Raw genomic sequence first — 5382 nt, 5'->3', positions numbered from 1 at the left:
AACCTCATTTTCTTTTTTAAAATAAATTAAAGAAATAATCATCATACTGTATCCTGATTTTGGCAATGTTTTTGACTAAGTAACATCCCCATGGATAAAATGACAATACATCACTTGAGGGCATTTTTACAGCAAAGTGAACACCACTCCAAAAGTTGATTGAATCTGCTTTAGATGGGGGATGAAGCAGAATGGTGGTGGACGGGTATCAGTTTTCTAGGGTAACAAAGTACCACAGACTGGTGGCTTAAGTAACAGAAATTTATTATCTCACAGTTCTGGGAGCTGGAAGTTGGAAATTAAGGTGTTGGCAGGTTTCTTCTGAGGACTGTGGGGAAAGGACCTATTCAAGGCATCTCTCCTTGGCTTATAGATGGCCATCTTCATGTTCACTTGGCATTCTCCCTTATGTATTTCTGTCTTCAAGTCCCCCCCACCCCTTTTTTAAGGACACCAGTCATATTGGATTAGGGCCTAACCTAATGACCTCATTTTAACTCGATTATCTCTGTACAGACCCTATTTCAAATAAGGATCACATTCTGAGTTACTGGGAGTTAGGAGTCCAGCATATGAATTTTCATAACAGTAGAAGTGAGGGGAGAACTCTGGTAGAACATCACAAAGCCTTATTCTGTTAAATTCTATTGAGAAAAGGCAATAAAAGACCCACTTAACACCTTTGGAGACTATCTAAAGATGTAAAGGAAAAATAATCAGTAGAATGATGATGCAGCTAGCATAACTGATATGGATTTAGAGGGGAAGGTTTCCATGGCCAGCTCCCATGCTCATTGTGCCACCCTGCTATTCACCATTTTCGATCTTGAGACTCAGCAGGCTTCTGGGTGGCATGACAATTAAATGAACAAGAGGTATTATGCAAACTGCAAGCCCCATATAACCCTCTCATCACAGGCATCACCACCTGCTGGGAGACTTAATCAGCCCTCCAGCAGTGTGAGCTCCCAGCAGGTGGGGTAGAGGCAGCATTGACATTCAGGAGCCAGAGCAGTCTGTCATTTCTTCTATAACTGTCTTTACCTGTTTGAGAGAAAAGGATTTACTCATTTACAAATCTAATTGTGTGCTAATTCTAAAACATATTTAGGAAATTTCCATTTATTTCCTATTCTTTGGAGGAGCTGAGACCTTCAGTCCTTTATGAGATTCTCCACAACTTCATTCAAGATAGCTCCTTCTCAGACCTCTAATTGTATCTCACCCCATCGGTCATCACAAACCGCCTTATTTCTTTTAATCTCACACTTCCTTATAGGAAAAGAGTAGATTTCTGTGCACCCCAGTAAATACTGCTGGTGTTTTTGCTCCCTCTACTTTGGCTTCTGTTTCTTCCTACCTGTCCAGTCTAGATCCCACCATCTGCTCTCCCCTCTAACATTTGGAATCTAATTTCATCCAAGGGTGTCTTGGTTTATGCCTTTATACAGACTTAAAGTTTCTGTCTTAACTTATTAATTTACCTTGGAGTCCCCTTTCGCCCAATTAGTGTTTCCCAGGTGTCTTCCACAGGGCCTTAGTATACATCATACCTCAGCCTATATTCACATCATAGATCCAGAGGTCCCAAAGTCAAGAATGTTTAGTAAATGCTTTGTATCTTTACTGAAGTATTCATCAGAACATTTCTGATTTTCCAAAAAGGAGTATGGAGCACAGCATTTCCCAAATAGTTCTCACTTAGAATTTCATTTTTCAAACACCTTAAGGAAATAATGTCCAATTTTCGTAAGTGCTGGTCTGCACCCAGTGTCTCCACTTCCAATTAGTCTGTGACAGAGATGGTTATCTGTCCACTAAAACCCTTTTTCTCTTCTTGAACACAGAGCTAGCCTCCATTTCCTAACGTTCCTTGTAGCTAGGTGTTACCAGGTGACCTCGTTCTTCCCTGTGCAAGCAGGTGTGAAATTTGCCTCTTCAGGCCTGACCTACAAACCTCCTATGTACTCTTTTCTACATCTTCTCCCTTCTGGCTGACCAGGAGATCAACACCCTAAGGACCTTGGCAGAGCTTCCATAAGCCAAGTCCTTGAACATCTAAATGGAGGAAAGCTACTCTGATGATTGGAATACCTGCCTCAGGTTGTTGCATAAGCAAGAGATACATGGCTTTTATGTTAAGCCATGAAATTTGAAGCCTATGATTACTGCAGCCTAACTCTCACACTGCCTCATTTCTTCTCCATTCCCTGTAATTATGCATAAAAGAAAAATTAACTTCTTCCTTCTTTAGGGAACTACCATTCAAATTCTTTGTTAGAGCAGCTCAACCTATATATCTTAACTTACACAATATATAAGATACTGGTCATTGCTTAATAATGCAACAAATAACAACAACTAGTCATGCCTGTGTTAAGAAACTACTTGGACTGCCTAAAACAAGAGTTGATTATTCATATACTCAGGATTTGAGGATTTTGTTGCTGGAGAAAATGAAATAATCTCGGGATATGGAGAGAAATTAGGCTTCCAGAAAGTTCATGACCTTTCAAAAGAACCCAAATCTATTAGATTAGTTTGTGTGCTGCCTTGACTACCCAGAGGTTGGACTGTCTGAGCATGGTTTATCATCACAAAAGTGGGAAAACATAGCTTAGTGGACAGATAATAACTTCCTTCACCACTCTTCCTGTTATGGATTCTTAAAGTGGAAGAGCCTCCAAAAGAAATATGGTCCCTCTCAGTCCCTATCTCTGCTTCAAGACAGGATACAATAAATATTATCAGTAAGAGATAGCTTCCTAGCCCATTTTTGAAATATTTGGATTTTCTACTAAGTAACAAATGTCTTGTCAGGGAACAATGACTTTGAATTACTTTATAGTTTGTCAAAGCCCTTTCACACCCATTAGCTCTCCTATTTCATTATCCTACTAACTTGGGTGTGAGGCAGATGTATTACTATTTTGGCTATTATATTCAAAGAATCTAAGTTACTTACATGAGATCATGAGGCCTTCAGGAGCAGAGCCAAATTAGGATACCTGGTATCCCATCCCCTTGACCACCTTCCTTGTCACTTACCAGCTTTTTCTCTTAATCGCCCAAATTAGTGAACATTCCCTGACCATCTATCTATTCTGTGGAGGGCCTGAGCCCTCACATGTAGAGGGCATGTGAGTGGGCCACGAAAGTGGACAGGACAGAACTCTTGGCCTCTTTCAGGCTTGGTAGGGAAATATGACAGGCATGTACACACTGCAACAATATGAAACTCTGTAAGATGACAAGCAAAGGCATCAATGCTCTGAGCTTTTCAGACCAGAATAACCACTAAGGACAAAAATTAAGGTGTTGTAACTGCAAGAACCCCCACCCTCCCACACCATAGGCGCTGCACCCGAAGCTTGCAGGAACTAATACCCTGCCCCCTACACACATGCACACACACACACACACAGAGCAGGAATTCAGACTAAACACACCAGACCTGTCATTCTTATGTTGGAAGTCAACATTCAAGTTTAAACTCCCAGCTCTCAGACTTCTATTCTCTACCACACCATCACTACTTAGTGTTCTTTGAGTACTCTTAATCTAATTTTCTACTACTCCTTCACCTCCCAATCACTTCCATTGTGCTCTCTGGAACTGGCCCCCACCTGGCCAACCAAGCTCTGTTTAGGACACTACTTACCTTTGGATCTCTCAGGTGGTAGCGATTTAGTAACCCACAAACCTCAGGATGAAAACATGGGTGTGGCAACACGCATTCCAAATCCTCCCACTGTAGGAACTGGAAAATGTAAAACATGTTTTTCTTAAAACTCCATGTTCTAGAATTTCTTAAGTCAGAGTACAGATGTGTGACCTGGCTTCTGTCAATCAGAGGCACCCTACAGGGCACCTGGAGGTGGAGGTGAATCAAGTCATCTGAAGGTGAATTAGGTTTCCTGGCAAGCTCTGTAAAGGGAGAGTATTAGGCAGCTGAGGAAGTTGCGAAATCCCGTGCCCTATAGAGTCAGAGCAATAAGTAGTGGGGGCATTTTTTTTCTGACTGTGTTGTCCCAGAACACACTGCCGTCAGAACTCTAACATTCAAGCTTGGTTCTGTGGCACTCTTGAGATGTTTGGAGTGAATTCCACTCTCTGCAGCTAAGAACTCTGACCTACTGATTTATTCATTCATTGTAGAAATATTTATTGAAGACTTACTTTGTGCCAGGCAGTTTCCTAGGTGCGGGAAATCCAGCAGTGAACAAGATAGACATAATTCCTGCCCTTGGGGGGCCCACATTCAGGAGTGAGAGGGTAACTGACAATTATATAGATATAAGTCAACTATATAGTATAGTAGTGATACATATGGTTCCTGTTTCTTATCTCTCTCTTTCAAGTTGCTCTTTGTTGCTTGCTGAAACTAAGGTTAAAAGAAAATCTCTAGGGTTCTGCATGTCCCAGCCCCCATAGAGTGACAAACCACTTCTGCTATTACTCATTTTTCTGCACCAAACTTTGCATTATGTCAAGCCTGTCATCTCTACAATCCACAAACTACAGTGTACATGAAATATAACTTTACTGATGTTAACAAGTTCTAGTTGAAGTCTCCATGTCACCAGGATGGTTAAACCTTCCCCTTTCCTCAGAATCAAATACAAGTTCAGGGGTGGGTGTGGATCTTACCAAGGGTCTGGAGTCAGATGGGGCCTCTGGTACTTTATGTCCGTCATTTGTCTGTGTTAACACATACGCAGAGGTCCATTGTTCTTGGGTCCTTGGTTGTTTGAGAGCTCTCCCATGTACCTGCCTACATCCATCTCTCTGGTTCAGTGGCTCTTGGGAACATGAAAATCTCTGAAATGGCTATGTTGTGCCCTCACTGTCTAAGACACCACAATGTTATTTTCACTCTCTGGGTTCTGGTTGCCCCCCTACTACCCTTCTCAGAGAGGGACATATCAGCTCCATCTCTTCTCAGATCCCCCAAACCTCTCACATGTAGTCAAGCCAAACAGGACATAGGTGTTTTTCCACATTATTTCTTCTTTGGAATCACCCTCTTCTCTCCAGTTAGAAAAGAAAACCCATTGCTCTAATTTACATTTTCTCCCAAATGTTTTATGCATGCCAATAATTTATTCCTTTCCTAAAATGGCCTATACTTTTGAAATCAGAAGAGAGCATTTTCCACCTCCCTTAGCCTAACCCCTAGGTTTTCTGATGTCCTGATCTCCCCCTGAGGCAATGAGCCTGGAGCAGTGTAATTTTTTGAAATGACATAGAGGAGCAAAGCATCGTAATGAAATAAATGATGAAGGATGGAGGGTGGAAAGAAACAGCTAATATTTTTAAAATATCATTTTATTGACAATAAAATACAGCAGGAGAACTACAATAGGATAGTAAGAATGAAGA

Source organism: Pteropus vampyrus, unplaced genomic scaffold (assembly GCF_000151845.1).
Source record: "Pteropus vampyrus isolate Shadow unplaced genomic scaffold, Pvam_2.0 Scaffold285, whole genome shotgun sequence".
Classification (NCBI taxonomy): Eukaryota; Metazoa; Chordata; class Mammalia; order Chiroptera; family Pteropodidae; genus Pteropus; species Pteropus vampyrus.
This window is presented reverse-complemented; position numbering follows the sequence as displayed.